Here is a 20,853-nt window from a genome sequence, read left to right on the forward strand (position 1 = left end):
TATATTAAAATATGCCTTTACATATTAATATAAGTGAAATAATTTAAAAATAAAGAACTAGAACGTTTAAATCGAATTTCCCTCCAAAATTTGAAGATTTTTGGAATTTGACTACCGAGCCAAATCGGATATCCGATCAGGCTTGGTATTTACCAAGCCTGCCCGGTCAACCCCAAAGACGAGTTTATAGAGAGTTTTAGTGATACTCAGACTTCGGATAGCCATCTGACAATGTTATTTTGATCGAAATTGAATGAAACGAAATGGGTTTTTTAATATCGCTCTCTAGATTCCATCAACATAATTTCTGTCAAATTCTTAGTTTGATAAGTATTTATTAGTTAATTATCAATGAAGATTATTGTAAAGTGTTGATTGACATACTGAAGGAAAAATAGCTATAACTTTCAAATGGTATAAAAATTTTTAAATCTAAAAGTTGCGTCACATTCTATACTTCGCCTAGTATAAGAAAAAAACAAAAAAAGAAAAATTTGATCAAATTTTCTATTAGTTAGGGTGGTCAGACACGGGACTTTTTTTAATCTGAAAAAGTTTTGGTAGAAAATTCATATTTAATTATTTATTTGGAATAAAAATATCAAAAAATATGCGTCACATCCGGGCATGAGTTTAGTTTTCATATCTATAATTATATTAAAAAAATATTATGATTTGATTTTGATTAAGGTGGTCAGACATACACCTGCTTTTTATTTTCGCCCTGAAATTTTCTTAGTACTGCATTAAAATTCAAACTTTTGACCAATCAATTATTTTTTTCTCCTGATAAGGCCTAGTAGTTTAGAAACTACATTCAATTTTCTACAAATTATTTTCTTACAAATTTTTGATATAAAGTCCATAACCACTTCAAAATTATGTGTCAAGTTGACATAACCCTGATTTGCTGATTTTTCACTGCCACTTAAGGCCATAGTTTGGTACACCATGATCTTGCACATACCCATTAGGTGACAATAAGGATCAACCATAGTCATTGATTATGACCTAAACCCATCTCCACCAATGCCTATTTAAGGAGGTAAAACCCTAAAGAGTTTATGGGTATGTGAGGAGATGAATGCTAATAGTATAGAGAATATTAATGGTGGCTATGATGGCTATGACAGAGTTATACATTGTAGAATCAATTTAAGGAGAATAGAGTGAAGCAGTGAAAGGATAGAAGAGAGATATCTAATCAAGAGGATCAAGGTTTAAATAATAAAGAGGTGATATGACATTAAAAAAACAAATGCTAACCGAAGGATCAGGTGTTGAATCATACTAACAGGTGATATAGAGTAAATCTCTTAACATAGTAGTCCTAACATACTATTGTAAATATCTTAACATAGTGCTTACTTTATTGTGAGTTTGAAATCCTTTAATCAAGGTGAGACCTAACAGTCTTGTAAGCCTTTAACAAGGAAGACCCCTCACAGGGTATATCATAGTTTATGATCAAAACTCTATAGCCATAATATGCCACACTTTACAACTGTAGTAGTGAAGATTTGTGGGTGTCATCCTCACCCAAGTTTTACCTTCTCCTTGGAGGGTTTCTGAGTAACCAAAATCTTATGTGTTATGTGTTGGTTTACTTTATGCTATGGACATGATGTATGGTTAGTCATTTCAGTTTACATGCAAAGTTATGAGATGGATGTATGGTGAATTATTTTAAGATTAAAAGTTTCAAGTGATTCATCGCCCTCCCCAGAACTTACTTTCTCATTGGTATTTCCAACAATTGGTATCAAAGGTTTGTTCTCTAGAAAGGAAAGTGTGATAGATTTGGAGGTAAGATCTTGAAGATGAAAGTCTACAAGTTTTGAAAGGCTATTGAGAACCAGAAGATTAAAATAAAGGTTGCCTTACATCAACTCAAGGAGGCAAGAGATGAACTGCGACATTTATTAAAGAGAAGAAAGGAGATAGCTTTTCAACAAGATGACACTCAATATCAAGAAGTAGACACTACTGGATTATTTGAGGATATAAACTCAAAAGAGTTTGATGCATCAATTGTAGATCTGATGGAAAAGAACAATGTCCTAAGTGAAAAAGTTAGGTATCTGAAAATAGAACAAGAAGCCAAATCAATACTTTTATGTGAGACAATTTAACTAAAAAAGAAAGCTGAAGAAGATAGAACCATGATTGAAGAAGACAAAAGACTACTACCTAATATATTTGAGGAGAAGACATTAGATGTACAAAAGTTTGCTAACATGCAATTTGATATAATGAATCAACTGATGATTGTAAATCAAGAACTGAATAGGAAAGAAATTGAGATTACAACTTTGGAAACATAGAATCCCCTACGACAAAATGAATTGAAGACTAAGAAAGAAAAGATTAACAAGTCTAGTGAAGCCGTCAAGTACTTTAAAAATTTGATGGAAGCACCAAGATCAAACAATGACACAACTAGTTTGGGATATTCTACTACTAAGCAAGGAGAATCATCTAGAAGTGGTGAGAAAAGGAAAAATAAGGGAAAGAACATCAAGCCCACTTGCCATCACTATGAAAAATTGGGTCACACAACAAATGTTTGCAGGAACAACATTGGAAATCAAAACCCTCAACAAAAATTTAAGGGACATTGTCGTAAATACAAAAAGCAAGGACATCATGCACATGAATGCAGGACACATATCACCAACCTCAAAGATTTGAAGGTTATTGTTACAACTGTCAGAAATATGGACACAAGGCATATGAATGCAGATCCAAATCCAAGTGGACATCAAACAAATAGACAAAGGTACACCATAATGAAAATTCTTACGATTGGGATTATAATACAAGGTACAGTTGTCAATATTGCCAAGAATATGGTCATATCCCTAAAAATTGCATTAGGACACACTTTAGAGGTAACTACAATGGTTGATTGAATGAGATTGTATGCTTTAGTTATCTTAAAACCGGTCATGTCAATAGAAACTATCCAACTTGATCACCTGCATTGAGTAATGAATTCAACAAAGGTAAAGGAAAGGTTGATATTGAAAAGGTAAAGATGAAGATGAACAAGACATGGAAAAATAAGGAAGATTGCAGCACATCAAGTTCAAATGAGGTCATTTTATCCAATGGACCAGGTGATCACATCACCCCCAACTAGGCAATCAAAGGTATGTGTGGAACTAATATTTGAAATATAACATTATGCATTAGTTCCAAATATTTAAGACCTGAAAAGGTTATATATGCATGAATTAAGATGCAATGAAGAAGTTAGAAGCAAGAGTTATTCTATAGATATGTTGTTTTCTATGTTGTTGTCGAGCATGAAAGGAATTATTGTTGTTGTTGAGCTCACTATGTTAGCTGAGCATGTTGAAAATCTTATGATAGCCAAATTTACAGTTGTATAAGCACTAAGAAATGAATACCAAATTCGAAGGGTTATATAGTCAATTATCGACTCATTTGCACCTACCAGAGCTTGAAGAGCATGGAGAGCATGAAGGTGATTAGCAAAAGGAGATTCAAGCGTTTGTGAACCAAATTCAATTGCCACTCGACACCATTTGACAGATTCAAAAGGTATTTAGCTTGTGCTAAGTTACGTTATTTCATTTTTGCAAACCCTAGTGAGTAAAAAATGGAAGCCAACTCTTCAACAACACCTAGGAAAGAGGGGAAGGAATTTTTTAATGTGCAATTAATTAGCAATGATATTAGGCAACCCCCATTTCATGCAATTTCTGAGATTGCATATAAGGGAGATCCGTTTGGTGCATTATTCATGATACCATCAAAAGTGTTAATGATTCAGGATGTGCGATGTTGCTACACCTATAAGGTAGGTGAAGTAGGAGACATTGAGGTTAGGGATATCTATAGAAAGTTATGTGAGAACAGAGTGCTAAAGGAGGAAAATGAGATTTTGGAACGAAAAGGGTTGACATGTGCCCTAGATTTTCCTCAAGTTTTCAAAATTTAATGGATTAAGATCATTTTGAGCATAATATATGATAACCAACTATGGTTAGTGAATGGAGTAATCAAAATTTCAAAGAGAATCATACACAGAGTGAAAAAGTATCCTACCCTTGATCGACCAAAGACTATGAGAAGGAATGTAAAGGAAGTTATTGAAAAGAATACTGGAGCTATGTGGAATAAAAGAGAAATGTCAATTAATGCAATTTTAGATCCCATGGTAGCCTTTGCAATCAGAATTATAGCACACAAATTCTTTCAGTCAAGCCAATTGAATAGTGTATCTTGCATGCCAGTTGACCTAGGCTATAAAATTGTAAAGAGAGATCACTCTTATGAGCTAGCCAAGTTGTAGTTTCAATGAATTTGGAAGCCATCAAGAAGGCCAAAAGTGCCTCATGTAAGTTTGGCTCATTTATTATTTGCATATTCTTTTATGTGCAAAACACTTTTCCCACTTTTGGTAAAGTTGTTTGGAAGACAAACATACTAGTTATACACCAAATAACAAAGTTTATTGAACAACTTGGTAAGAATTTTGAGTCAATTGTGACTAGCTATTTTGAGGATTTTAAGAAATCCATGAAGCAAAGGTTAAGATACTTGTATTACTAGTAGAACAACACTACAATGGTATTTTTTTCCAGTGGATGTTGACTACACATATGCACAAGTAGTAATTCCCAGGGTAAAATGGTTGAGACCCTAGCCATATGGAATTAATGTTGATGAAGCTTCAGTAGCCATCACTGCACTACTGGTAGAAGAAATTGACAAGGATGCTACATCCTTTGGTAGTTATGATGAGGAAAAATCTAGAATTACAATCAATTTGCAGGCTGCCTCTATTGTCAGAAAAAAGAATAAGATGGTAAAGAAACTAACTAAGAAATTTGGTGAAGGTGAAGAAGAAGAAAAATGGAATCCTATTGGTGGAGACAGGTATATATAATTCAATATAAATATTTGATGATCTTTGAGTGAAAATCTTTATGTAAATCTGAAGTATTGAAGTGGAACTCTGAGACTTTATTCCCATTTTTATTGATATTATCTGCAAAGATTCTACTCCTATAAACAAGAATAGACTATCCCTTCAAACGTTGTCTCTTAAAATATATGAGGGAATCAAATATTCAGCATCGGTGAAGTTGTATAGTCTGCTAGGGTTTTCTTGCTTCATGCAAACTTTCAGTTTTTTTTGCGTATGGCCTTTCGCTTGCACTCCCCTTCTGTCGGCACTTGTCATACCGCATTTACTGCAGGAGCTTTAGGTTAGGATATAATGGCTCTGGCCAGAGGTGAACCAGTTGTTTCTAGTGTTCATGCTGCTGCTTCGGACTGCCATGGCACCGCCACTGAACAAACACCTGCGCAAGTTTGTCCCGAAGGTTTTTGAAGAGGTAATCTTGATATTGTCCTTCCTTTGCAAGAATTTGATGCTGCATGTGATTGGTTAGAACAACATACCTTGATAGGGTATTTTGTTGGTAGGACCCCCCCTGAAGCTATGCTCAAAGAATGGGTCAACAAAAGCTGGACTCCTCATGGAGTCTACCTTGACGCTGTGTAAAACCTTACCAAAGGATTTTTTAAATTTTGCTTTGCTAACCCGTCGCAAGAAGACGCAGTTTTTACCAACAACCCTTGGTTTGTGCATTCCTCTCTGCTTGTTTTTCAAAAATGGTCTCGAGACTTCTCTGTCTCGGATGATAAAAAGCTTAGGGTTCCTGTTTGGGTTGAATTCCCAGGTCTACCCTTGCCGTGCTGGCCTTTTATTGAGTCTATTGCCCAATCCCTTGGCAAAGTTGTTACCAAGGAGCTAGAGAAATTTTTTAATGCTCGCCCTCAGCGGCATGTTTGCATTGAAGTTGATCTTTCTAAAGATCTCAAGGATTCTATGGAAATCCAGATTGGCACTCAAATCTTTGCACAGAAGGTGCTTTACTTGAACCTACCTAACACCTATTATAGGTGCCAGTCTGCGGAACACAAGATCATGGATTGCCCTTTGGCCACGCCTACGGTCAAACCCCAGCCTAAAGCGACGCCTGTTAAGCAAGTCAAAGGAAAAAAAGAAGAATGGGTTACTGTTGGGCGCAAAGGAAAGCCTACCTTGAATCCTTTGACCCCCAAGCCATCCTATGTGACAGTTACCGCGATTCCTCCTGCTTCCACCGAAGTGTCAGCGCTTGCTAGTGTGGAGATGCCAGCGGCTTTTGTTGCACTTGTTTCGGTTTCGCAGGTTTCAAACCCTGCTGGTTCGCAGGGGATTAAGGCAGCCGCCAGGACCTCGTCCTTGGCTAGGGCTCGTTCTCCTCTTGTAGTCTCTTCCATATTACCACCAGCAACAAGGCATTCTCGCAGTCCTCTTGGACATGCAGAGATATCAGGGGTCAAACGAAAGGCTGTAAGTCCAGAGGATTTTTCGTCTGACTTTCACCCGGTTTCTACCTTTTTGCAGAATAGTTACTCCTCTCTCGAGGATGAGGATGATATGGAAGATTTTTCATGAAATTCCTCTCTTGGAATGTTCGAGGTCTTACAGACCTCCCCAGAAAATTCTATGTCCGGAATACCAGTCATAGACTTGGGACTTTAAATTTTCTTTGCCTGCAAGAAGTTAAGATTTCTGGTTTCATGCTTTCTGCTACATGCTGCATCATTTGGCAGGATAGTGTGATGTTTTCTTCTCAGCATGAAGCTGGCCGAGGTGGTGTATTTACTCTCCTGTCACCTCGCCTTCATTCTGCTATTATTTCGCACGGTTCTGACCCCACACATCGTATTATTTGGCTTTTGCTTTCCATTAACAATCATTCTTTTGGAGTCATTAATGTTTATGCCTCCAATGATGCTGTGGAAAGGGCACAAATGTGGGTTTGGCTTGCTGACAACCTGCCGCCAGCTACTTGGATCCTGTGTGGGGACTTCAATATGGTTGAAGTGGCCTCTGACAAAGATGGCATTCTGCCTTTCCATTGGACAGCTGGGGAAAGAGAAGCCTGGTTTTACATGTGTCATAAATTGGGCCTCTTTGATCCCAATACTAGCTGCCATCATGATAATGGGGCTTGGCACACTTGGTCCAATTTTTGAGCCGGTCCTGATTGCATATTGAAATGTCTTGATCGTGCTATGATCTCGGCACAATCTTTTTTTTACTTTTCTGAAGATCGTGATCTACCTGTCATTCCCCTGACAGATATGACATTGTCAGACCACTATCCCATTTATTTTGGCATTTCTTGACAAACAACTGTACCAAAAGTGGTTAAGTCTCAATTCTTTCTCAATACGTCTATGCTATTGCATGCTTCCACCATCTCCCACATACAACGTGTGTGGAATTTCGAACCACGTCCACATTCCCATCGAGGTTGGATTCAATGGTGGAATGATGCCATTACCAGAACGACTCATTTTTGGCGCATCTACGGGCATCAACTGGCAATTTTTAGAAAAGGATCTTATGAAGCCAACACCCTTGCCCTCAAAAAAGCCTCTGAAGCGCTCACCTTCAACCCCTTTGATGTGGATCTTCAACTTCAGCTTGCCAAGCTTCGCCATGAAAAGAAAATTGCTAATAACTATGCTGCCCGAGGAGCTCAAATCAAAGCCCGTCTCCACTGGTTGGAGGTTGGCGACAAAGCCTCGAAGGAGTTCTTCCAGGCTCTCTGAGCCTGTCATACCAATGTTGGGATTAAAAAGATAAAACAGGGAATTGATGTTCTTTCCAGTCTGCCAGACATCCTGCAAGCTTTTGTTCTTCACTATGAGAACGTTTTTGCTTTGCAGGGCCATTCAGTTGCTCAGGAGGAGGCTCTCAGAAAGTGTACTATTGTTACTCCAAACTGCCTCGCGGTTGAGCAACACACTTTCTGTGAGCAACTTCTTTCCCTCCGAGACCTTAAAGAGGCAGTTTACTCCATGGCGGATGACAAATCCCCTAGGTGTGATGGATTTCCCTGTGAATTTTACAAACATCTTTGGGAGCAAATTAGTCCTAATCTGCACAAAGTCTATCTTGAAGCATACCATTCTAAAAGCTTAGGAGCGATCATAAATAAAGGCAATATTAAATTCATACCTAAGGGTGGTGATCCTGAGGAGGGTAAAAGCACAAACCTGTGTCACCTTTTATAAAGGAGAAGTGATATCAGAATTTAAAGTCTTCAACTTTAACGAAATAAAAGTGGCATTTGTGTTTAGAATTTGAAGATGATGTAAACTAATGAAATGTGTAAAATTGGATGAAGTTTATGTCTATAATTTTTTTTTAAAAAATTGAGTGAAAATTTTATTTATTTTTGAATTTTTAAAGTGTATTTTTTAATTTTTTAAAAATACTAAAAATATAGAGTTTTTTTTCCTGTCAAACAAATATATGCAAATCTTCATATTTTGGTTTGATTTTGGAATATGCTAGAGTTAACATGTATACCTGGTGCACCAAAAAAGAAAAATTGAAATTCGGCTAATATTTTTGAAGTTATAACTGGTCAAAGTCAAAGTTATCAGAAATAGACAGTTCTTTTCTCCCGTCAAACATTTTCCATCAAATCTACATATTTTTTTTTAAAAATTACATATTCTTGAAGAAGACTCTCTCCTCTAGTGCACCATTAAAAAAATAAAAAAATTTAACATGATTTACTATTTTTTTCTTATTTTTGAATAGACATCTTCCTGAATCTTAAGATACCTACTTGTAATATTTTTAAATTATAACATATTATTCATAATCAAAACTTTAAAAAAATTATACAATCATAATCGTGACTCCGAGAACTACTAAAGTATGCTTTTAGTTTTAAAAAATACTTCAATTTAGTAGGTCAAATTGGCCTTCAAAGTGAGATGTTTACAGAAGTTCTGATTTTTGCTTGTTTGGCTGCCACATAGGTTGCCACATAGATAGTTACGGCCAGAATTGTTTCGGCCGTAACAGTTTCGGCCAGAACAGTTACGGCCGAAACCCCTAGTCGGCTTGAGAAAATGCTAGCGGTTAGTGTGACTTTTTGATATAAAAAAATATTGTTTTCTCTTTTTTAAATAATTAAATATACAGGGACAGCGAAAATTGAAAGAAGATTTGCAAAAAATAATTAATTTTGAAGCAATTTTCAACAACTGTTTTGCGAATTTAATCAATATTGCAAAGGATCGAATAATTTGAAGGTGTTTTTTTTCTCTTCTAATTATTTTTATTTTTATGTATTATATATTGAACCATTAGCTGATATTTAGTGAAATCTAATTTTTTTATTTTTTTTTCTATAGGTTGAATTATTCAATGGGTAGTAAAAGGAAAAGATCAAGGAAATATGATAGAAAAAGAGATGACAAAATGAAAGGCCATACAAAACATGCTCAAAACCAACCTACTGAAATTCCTGAAAATGATGAGATTCATGAAGAAAATGTAAGTAATGAAGAGGAAGAAATTGGCAGTTCTATTGATAGAGACAAATTAGAAAGCATAAAAAATTTGATGGATTTGGATGAAGAACTACTTTTTAACCAAATTCCATCTAAAGATATGATAAATGATAACACTATCAAAAAGCATTGTCAGAACATGTGGGATGAATATTTCAAGGATAAAAGTATATTTGGACAGGCACAATTATTTGTCAAGTTATTTAGGAGAAGAGATATGAGACTTGTCTTAGAGTTGTTGGGTGTTGATAACAGGAAAAGCCATGCTCATAATATTAATAAAACAATAGTTGAAAATTTGCAAAATGCTTATAACAAAATTGACAACACAACTCGAGGAGGTGATTTGAGTAATGCACATAGAGCATTGATGACTACTATATCTAGTAGAAACTTGACACATAGAAAACAGGTAGGTGCAATTTCTGATGTACTACATATATCTAGAAGAACTGTCCAGAGATACATCAAGAGGAGAAATATGCTCGATGATAACATTGAGAATAACTGGGTGACTATTTGTAGAGTTCCTCAAAAAGACATGATTTCTGAAGAAGTAAAAAGACAAGTTATTGAATTTTGGACCACACATTCTCGTGTTTCTTCCAACAGGCGTGATACTATACAAATTAAAGATCAAGAAACAGTGGCCAAAATTGAACATCTAAAACATTTCATAGATATAACTCAAAGTGAACTTTTTGAAGCATTCGAACAAGAATTTTCAAATGTCAAAATATGTCAAAGAATGTTTGAGAGTTTACGTCCTTCCTTTGTACGCATAAATAAGATGCAAGAAACTTTTTGTAGAAATCATGTTGAATTTGGTCTACACTTGCAATCATTTAAAAAAGTTATGGCAATACTTGATCCTAATTTGGTCATCCCTAGCAGTACAACACAATTTGTGAGGTCCATATTATGTGATAAATTAGAAGATTAAGATGAATTCAAAGTGCAATGCATCAAAAATCAGTGTGAAGTTTGTGCAGATTTACACAAATTTTCTCAAATTATGCAAGTTGAGAATATTAATGAATCCACACCAGTTTCATGGATGAGATATGAATATGAGACATACCAAAATAATAGAGGGGATGAATCCAGAAAAATTGTATTGAAGGAAAGTGAATTGCATTATGATGAGTTCATGGCCAAGTTCCGTCCATTGATATATCCACATATCCAACATTGTCATGGTGCACGATGGCAAGCTAAATAGTTTCGTGATTCCAAAAATTGTTTTCCACCTGGTTGTATACTTTCAATTGTAGATTTTTCTGAGAATTATACATTTGCACCTCATACAGAGCTCCAAAGCCAATATTATTATTCTGAACAAGTTGCAATATTTGTGCAAGTGACCTATAGACATGCACAATTTGGGGTGGATCAGATAGAAAGATTGGATGAAAATGAACGCATCATCATCAAAGAGGTTCATTTCTATATTAGCAATGATAAAGTTCATGACAGGAGTTATGTGGCTCATTGTTTTGCAATGTTCTCTGAAGATCTCAGAAATCGTGGAATAAATGTTTCAAAGGACTGGATTTGGTCTGATGGATGTGCAGGTTAGTATACACGAAATAATTACACATTTATTTAACTTTATTTTAACTTGTATTTATTTGAACATGTCTACTTCTATTTAATATATGTACTTGGATAATTGTAGATACTTATCATGTTTCGCGTTCACAGGACAATTCAAATCTGCAAAAGCATTTAATTGGTTAGCAATGCAACATGCTAGAACCAATGTTAAGTTTTTATGGAAATTTGTTTGAAAGTGGACATGGAAAAGGGGAGCATGATGGAGCAGGAGCATGTATAAAACGTGCACTTCGACAACATGAACTTGCAGGTAAATATATGCATTTTTTAAATGTACATGTTTAATACTCTAATAGCATATATTTTAAATTTTATATATACATGCATATTTTATGTACATATAGGGAATAGGATAGAGAGCGCAAATCAAATTGTTGAATGGTGCAAAGTTCATTTTGCTACTCGAGATACTTAATACAATAAGCGTTACTTTTGGGAGGTGAAAGGTGAACTAAGTTATATTTATTTTTAATGTCTTTTTCAAATCAAGTTGAGTTTTTAATTAAATATTTATTTTGAAATATGACAATTAGTTTTTGTATTTGTAACAGATATAGATCGATCTAATCCTTACAATTGTCAAACGATTCCTGGAATTAGAAGTTTACATCAAGTGATGACTACAGGAAACCATAAACCTCCAGTACTTAAAGTAAGAGAGAAAACATGTTTTTGTGATGATTTCATTAAGGACAATGTAGTGAGTGCATGTGAAAATATTGAGAATGGATATGTTTCACATTGGGATTTGAAGGAGATAGTTAGAAAGCCTCCTTTTGAAGATGTTGACATTGACATTGACATTCATGATCCTGTATATTCAGCTGATTATGAGCGCATTTCTGATTTAGTTGTGGCAGGTTTTTTTGCATATATACATATATATAAATTAATATACATGTATATTTTTTTAAAAATTAATTTATATTTCTCTTTTTATATACATGTAGGAGATATTTTTGCAGTTCAAGCCTTACCAGATAATGCAAAAAATGTGGACTATTATCTTTTAAGATGCACAAAAGCAAAACACAAGTTGCTAGAAGGAACTATAGATGCTGATGAACAGTCATATCCAATTGGATCAGTTGTTATTGAAGGAACATATTATCAACAAACAAGGGTAATTGGTAGTGGTATTGAATTTATTGAATACAAGCCTGGAGAAAAGGTTTTACACTATAGCAACCAAATTACAATTTGAAGCAGTACAAAGAAAAGGACGTCGTGGAAATCAAAAGTGGAAATTTCTTATTGAAGAACATGAAAAACTTCTAGAGATGATAAAAAGTAGAGAGGATCCTAACAATACATTGTTTGTGGAGCTCTAGTTTACCTATGTACTTATTGTGGAGCTCTAGTTGAGTTATGCCTGTATAGCTCTTATACTTTCATATTTAATATTGATAGGATATTTGTTTTATATAAATTTTTGTACATTGGATTATTTATCTTGCATATGAAAACTTAGACATGTATTGTTATTTTTATTTAAATTCAACATGGATATCTCATTTAAGACCAGGTCTCTTAGGACCTCCCCTTAAGACAACCTTTTTAGTATTTGTATGTATTTGTATGTACATATAATCTTTATATGTTCTTATATGATACATTCTTTATGTTTGTATATAATCGTTATGTTAAGATTACATGTATATGTTATATGAACTATGTTACATATAATTACATGTACATTATATTTTATTAATTAAATGTTGTTAATTATAGTTAATTAAGAATGTATGTCATTAAATATAGTTAATTAAGTTATTAAATAGAGTTAATTATTAAGACATTAAATATAATTAGATTAAATATAGTTAATTTAAAGGTTAAATATAATTAATTAAGGCATCTCATTAAATAGAGTTAATTAAGTCATTAAATAGAGTTAATTATTAAGACATTAAATATAATTAGATTAAATATAGTTAGTTATAGTTAATTAGGTTAAATATAGTTAACTATAGTTAATTAAGACATGTCATTAAATAGAGTAACTAATTAAGTCATTAAATGGAGTTAATTAGTAAGATATTAAATATAATTAGATTAAATATAGTTAATAGGATTAAATATAGTTAGTTATAGTTAATTAGGTTAAATATAGTTAATTATAGTTAATTAAGGCATGTCATTAAATAGAGTTAATTAAGTCATTAAATAGACTTAATTATTAAGACATTAAATATAATTAGATTTAATATAGTTAATTATAGTTAATTAAGGCATGTCATTAAATATAGTTAATACATGATCTACATTAAATATAATTAGACTAAATATAGTTAATTATACAATTAATTAAGACATGTCATTAAATATATGTTATATTGTTATGTACATTGACCATTAAAATTATATAGTTAATTACACTTAGATTAAGGCATTAAGATGAATAACTATACATATGTATACATGTAAACTTGAATATTGAAAATATGAATAACATATAGAAACATGTGCATAACACATACATAAGTTACATAAAAGATGAAGACATCAAAAGATCAATAAAATAGACGTCTACATTAAAAGATCAATAACATACATGTGCATATATCTGGAGAATATAATGTACCCATATTAAATGTATAAAAATAGATCATGTAGATCAAATGTCTAGAAATAACATATATAAAACATCAAAATCTCCATATAAGCATGTATCTCGAAATAACATATAAAACATCATTTAGTGTCCATGATATAAACACGTATTTAGAAATAACATATAAAACATCAAAGTGTCCATATAAACCATGTATCTGAAAATAACATATAAGACATCAAAGTGTCTGGATATAAAATGTATGCATATGGAAATAACATATAAAACATCAAACTGTCCATATAAATATGTATCTAGACATAACATGTGTGTAGTAAAATAAAAGGCCACATATGATCTAATCAGCTACATCCCCCCTCTGGATCCTGGGCCTTGTCCCCAAAAGGGTCTATCAGCTGCATCTGAACTCTGTGTCAAATGATAACAAGTGAGCCATTTAATTATGTGTACAGACAAATTATATCAAGATCTACATGTATATAAATCAAATATATATATATATATATATATATATATATATATATATATTGTAACATACCTGGGACTCACGACGTGTAGGATCTGTCGGCACTATCTGTAGATCAGCAAAACGTAACATACTATCAATCAAACCCTATAACACATACACAAACACACACATATACATTAATTTAAACATATAGACATATTATTTACTATAATAAAAATAAATTCAAACATATAGAGATATTTACCGTAGCATTATGTAATGCTCTGCCGATCTGATTGATATCTGAATCATGTAATGAAAAAATAGTATCAGCATCCAAGTCAATAGTGTGGCCCTGATCTAAAAGCATGGAAGTAAATAGACCAGGCTGTATGGTGCCACTGAGATCCTGAGTAGGGGGGGGTGCTGTAGGGTCTTGAGTAGCTGGGGCTGGTGCTATAGCCTGTGCCTGTGTAGAAGTAGGAGTAGTAGAAGGTGCAGGAATGTCCTCCTGCCTCGGTGAATCCTCTGGGACTGTTGTACGTGACAAAATATGTCTAATCTGAGAGCTCATGTCACGAAGTGGAATTCCTGAGAGTGTAGATAATGCTCGATATGCATCTAAAAGATCATATGCTAAATATGATGCCAAATGATGCAATGCATCCAGCTCTAAGACTGCAGAAATGTCTACAAGAGAAGGTATGTCTGCAACTCCATAATCGTCATCACCAGGTGTGCTAGATGATGCATCTGTGGGAGCGGTACCTCGAGACCGTAGCATATATCGACTACATTGATTAGAAGAAATCTCGTGTAACTGTGTGGTGACGGTGGCGATGTTCAAAAAAATCTGTGTCCTAATTGTGTCATCAGGAACAATCTCACCTGCAGTAGCCATCTGTGAACCTCTCGACATAACCAAAAGGTTTGGACCCACCATTGCCCGTTTGTTAACGGGTGCAGGAGTGTCCGTGGGTCTAAATCTATCATAAAGTCTCCCTTGACCTTGCCCAACATGCCGTGGATAATCTGTATAGTCAACATCATAGTGTAAATGAAATTCTGCAAACAATTGTTTGCAGAAATATAGGGGGAACTCATCCTTCTGTGGCCATCTATGATGAGTAGCCAACCAACGAGGATACATCAATGGTGCAATGAGTGGATTAGTACACTTCGTCACAGAGTAGCCTCTAACTTTGCGACAATGTGCATAAGATGGAAACATGGTTTTCACCATGCCAGTGGAAACCTCAGTATCAATCTATGTGTACTTCACAATGCCAGTGACACTGTGAGATAAAGAAGAATAAAATGTCTCAATGCTCATATCATCAAAAGGGTTGTATGATTCAACTATCTGAATCATATGAAATAAATCCTCTCGCATCGCTATAACCTTCTCCCTATTAGGGAGGGTGGTAGAAGAGGAAAGCGAGCTATCCAAAACCTGCATAGTACGAGATAATCTCGCCACTGTATCTCTAAATAACTGCTGTCTATCATGGGTGGAGGTCGCTCTACGTGTTGTACCAGACTCAGCACTCTAACCCCCACCACGAACACTGGCATCCCCTGAGGATGCAGGATCACGATCCCCAAAACCGGATGCCATAGTGTATATATGAAAATAAATATGAGAATATGAATGTGAAGCTACAATCTGAGTGATAAATATCTAGAGATCTGCACATGCATATATATACAAATATAAACATACAAGTCTATTTAAATTAAAATAATTAAAAGTTAAATTTAATTTGAAACACATGTACATATAAATACACAACATTAAATGTATGGTGCTAAATGAACAATCATGTAACATACATATGTATTTTAAAACAAATTATCTTAGAGACCATATCTAATGTACATTGTAACGTGCTCATGCAAATGTGAAAAATAAATATTCGTACATGTACATGTATATGCAATAAAAATAAAATAAAATATCTTGATTAAATGATAACTAAGTGCACACATGTACATACATGCAATAAAAAAATATAATTCTTGACTAAAATCTAAATTTTGATGTAAATGCTTTGATGATTATGGGGAGTGTAGATGAGAGTTAGGACATAGGGATAGAAAAATTTGTTACTAGATAAGTAAATGAGTTTAGTTAGCAAATGTTAATTTACAATTTAGAACTCATGACCTAATTTACTAGTTTGAATTAGAGTTAAGAATGTTAATAAAGTAAATGGGATATAGTTTTATTAAGGTTGATAGTAAGGTCAGTCTATTATGTGCTAGTTTAAACATATGAATACCTATTACAACCTATAACAGACGTAATGACCTAGTAGGAGTCCCTAGGTCCCCTTAACATATATATGGATAAAAATACCTAGAAATGTATCATGAGGTCCTATTACGACTCCTATGTCCCCTTAAGACACACATGTATGGATAACGTATTGAAAAACGCAGTTGACATAAGTGATCAAGTAATGTGTTGTTTGGTAATGTAAGGCTCATTATTACCTGACAATACCTATTATGTGCTAGTAAACATATGAATACCTATTACAACCTATAACAGACGTAATGACCTAGTAGGAGTCCCTAGGTCCCCTTAACATATATATGGATAAAAATACCTAAAAATGTATCATGAGGTCGTTATGTGTCATATGGTAATGTAAGAATCATAATTACCTAATAAGACCTATTATATCCTAATAATACATATTAAGATTTATTAGAACCTATAAAAAATAGTATGATCTATTACGACTCCTATGTCCCCTTAAGACACACATGTATGGATAACGTATTGAAAAATGCAGTTGACGTAAGTGATCAAGTAATGTGTTGTTTGGTAATGTAAGACTCATTATTACCTGACAATACCTATTATGTGCTAGTAAACATATGAATACCTATTACAACCTATAATAGATGTAATGACCTAGTAGGAGTCCCTAGGTCCCCTTAACATATATATGGATAAAAATACCTAAAAATGTATCATGAGGTCGTTATGTGTCATATGGTAATGTAAGATTTATCATTACCTAATAAGACCTATTATATCCTAATAATACATATTAAGATTTATTAGAACCTATAAAAAATAGTATGACCTATTACGACTCCTATGTCCCCTTAAGACACACATGTATGGATAAGGTATTGAAAAATGCAGTTGACATAAGTGATCAAGTAATGTGTTATTTGGTAATGTAAGACTTATTATTACCTGAAAATACCTATAATGTGCTAGTAAACATATGAATGTACCTATTACAACCTATAACAGACGTAATGACCTAGTAGGAGTCCCTAGGTCCCCTTAACATATATATGGATAAAAATACCTAAAAATGTATCATGAGGTCATTATGTGTCATATGGTAATGTAAGAATCATCATTACCTAATAAGACCTATTATATCCTAATAATACATATTAAGATTTATTAGAACCTATAAAAAATAGTATGATCTATTACGACTCCTATGTCCCCTTAAGACACACATGTATGGATAACGTATTGAAAAACACAGTTGACATAAGTGATCAAGTAATGTGTTGTTTGGTAATGTAAGACTCATTATTACCTGACAATACCTATTATGTGCTAGTAAAAATATGAATACCTATTACAACCTATAACAGATGTAATGACCTAGTAGGAGTCCCTAGGTCCCCTTAACATATATATGGATAAAAATACCTAAAAATGTATCATGAGGTCGTTATGTGTCATTTGGTAATGTAAGAATCATCATTACCTAATAAGACCTATTATATCCTAATAATACATATTAAGATTTATTAGAACCTATAAAAAACAGTATGACCTATTACGACTCCTATGTCCCCTTAAGACACACATGTATGGATAAGGTATTGAAAAACGCAGTTGACATAAGTGATCAAGTAATGTGTTGTTTGGTAATGTAAGACTTATTATTACTTGACAATACCTATAATGTTCTAGTAAACATATGAATGTACCTATTACAACCTATAACAGACGTAATGACCTAGTAGGAGTCCCTAGGTCCCCTTAACATATATATGGATAAAAATACCTAAAAATGTATCATGAGGTCGTTATGTGTCATATGGTAATGTAAGAATCATCATTACCTAATAAGACCTATTATATCCTAATAATACATATTAAGATTTATTATCTAACCTATAAAAAATAGTATGACCTATTATGACTCCTATGTCCCCTTAAGACACACATGTATGGATAACGTATTGAAAAACACAGTTGACATAAGTGATCAAGTAATGTGTTGTTTGGTAATGTAAGACTCATTATTACCTGACAATACCTATTATGTGCTAGTAAACATATGAATACCTATTACAACCTATAACAGACGTAATGACCTAGTAGGAGTCCCTAGGTCCCCTTAACATATATATGGATAAAAATACCTAGAAATGTATCATGAGGTCGTTATGTGTCATTTGGTAATGTAAGAATCATTATTACCTAACAATAACTAGTTGTTAAAATGAACATCATCAATATCTAAGTGTGGTTCATTCGGTTAGTAGAGGGCCTATGTTATGGTTAGAATGTGGTATGGGTTATGATTGTAGTTAATATAAGGTTATGTTAGAAGGTATATTTTTGTATATTTTAACCTAATGTTTTTGTATATTTTAACCTAATGTTTTTTTATATTTTAACCTAATATTTTTCTACACTTTTAACTAATTTTTTTCTATATTTTATCATAATGTTTTTCCTAATATTTTTCTACACTTTTAATTAATGTTTTTCTACGTTTTTATCTCATGTTTAACTACATTTTTGCTAACAAATTAATTTAAATACCATTCTTAAATAATCTAAAATAATTTAAATAATTTAAACATATTAAAAAATAAATAATTTAAAGCATTCCACTCACAAAATACGTAAAAAACAACTATTTTAAGTACGATTAACATCTACTAATCAAAAAATACATTTAAAAACTATTAAAAAATAGGGAGGGAAAAACCACCAACCAGTTACGGTCGAAACCCTCAACCCGCTCTCCAAAACATTCAAAAACCGCAACAGTAACAATGATAGCCACTAGAGGTTTGTGCCGAGTTTTATTCCGTGTCGGGGTTTCGGCCGTAACCCTTTCGGACGAACTGGTTTCGGCCGAAATGGTACATGCCACATAGGCATGCAAAATTGCCACATGTGTACGGTCGGATTCGTTACGGCCAAAAGTGTTCTAGCCGAAACGATACAAGATATCACAAAAGGTGACACAGGTTTGTGGTTTTACCCAGGACATCTACAACTGGAGGCCCATCACCCTCCTGAATGTGTCTTATAAGATCATTGCTAAGGCGCTCTCTCTCAAAATCTGCCATATGCTTCCTCTAATTGTGCAGCTTGAACAAACTGGCTTCATCAAATCCAGGTATATTCTTGACAACATCATTGCTATCTGGGAAGGTATCGAATGGGCTCGTAAGTCCAAGCAGCAGGCTATCTTTTTAAAGATAGATTTTGCTAAAGCCTATGATCGCATTGAATGGCCTTTCATTTTGGCTATGCTTCAAGCTCTGGGTTTTGGCCCCAATTTCCTTCAATCCATGGAGATGCTCTTTGGTGACGCTAATGCTTGTATCACCATCAATAATTCACAATCTGAAGCTTTTGGACTTTTTCGTTCCATCAGACAAGGTTGTCTGTTAGCTCCAGTGCTTTATGTCCTTGCTGCTGAAGGTTTTGGTTATTTACTTGCTCACTCTATGTCTTCAGGGCTGGTCCGTGGCATTTCCTTGCCTAATTATTCCTCCCAGTTAGTCAATGGTCATTTTGTTGATGATTCTTTTCTTACTCTTCTTGAAGATGAAGAAAACATCAAAAATGCTTTAAATTGTCTTGACACTTTTTGTCAAGCCTCTGGCTCTGCCATTCAATGGCATAAAACGCTCTGCTACTGACAATCTTTTTTGCCAGCTCCACCTTGGCTCAGCCAATTCCAATGGAAATGGGTTACTCATGGAGAAATTTTTCGCTTTCTTGGCATTCCCTTTGCTTTCCAAGCTTCCCCTGTGGAACTTTGGAATGCTGTGCTTACAAAGATTAGCAAAAAGCTTGATTATTAGATCACTAAGCCGCTTTCTCTTGCTGGTAAATTCTAGATTTGTTCTAAGATTTTGGCTGCCATCCATGCATATTATTCTTCTTGTTGGGCTCCCTCCAAAGCTTTCTATCTCAAATTAGAACGTTTGCTCAGAGATTTTCTTTAGGCCTCTGGTTCTGACCATCATGGTTTTCACAGAGTTGCTTGGGATTTCTGTTGTCTCCCAAGGGAATCTGGGGGTCTCGGCCTGCTTTCCACTCAAAAGCAGGGCCTTGGCCTCTGTGCTAAATGGATTATCAGAGCTATTTCTAGAGATGAAGCTTGGAAAATTCTTGTCAGGCATTGCATCTCTTCAAGCTTCCCTGCTAACAGACCGACGTGGAAGGGGATTGGTTTTTAGACCCTTCTCACTATGCGTGAACCAATGGTCATACAGGGCTCTTTTGTTATAAAGAGCATCTGAAAAGCCTGGGAAGCTATTAAACCTTGGCTTCGTTGGGCTAGTGATGAGTTTTGCAATGGGTTGTCCTTAAATCAACAGAACATTTAGTGGTATCCCCTGTTTGCCTTTCAGGGTATTCCTCTTGCCAAGACTCAAGGTGCCAGTGCTCTACATTTTTTTAAACATGGCATTCGCACTACCAAGGACATTTTTTCAAGAGTCACCATGAATTTCAGGTCTTGGGAGGATATGCAAGTTCAATACCGCCTTGTTTGTGCCAATCGCC

The sequence above is a fragment of the Cupressus sempervirens genome, chromosome 10 (assembly GCF_028749045.1).
Source record: "Cupressus sempervirens isolate cs-2001-9-10 chromosome 10, ASM2874904v1, whole genome shotgun sequence".
NCBI classification, from domain to species: domain Eukaryota; kingdom Viridiplantae; phylum Streptophyta; class Pinopsida; order Cupressales; family Cupressaceae; genus Cupressus; species Cupressus sempervirens.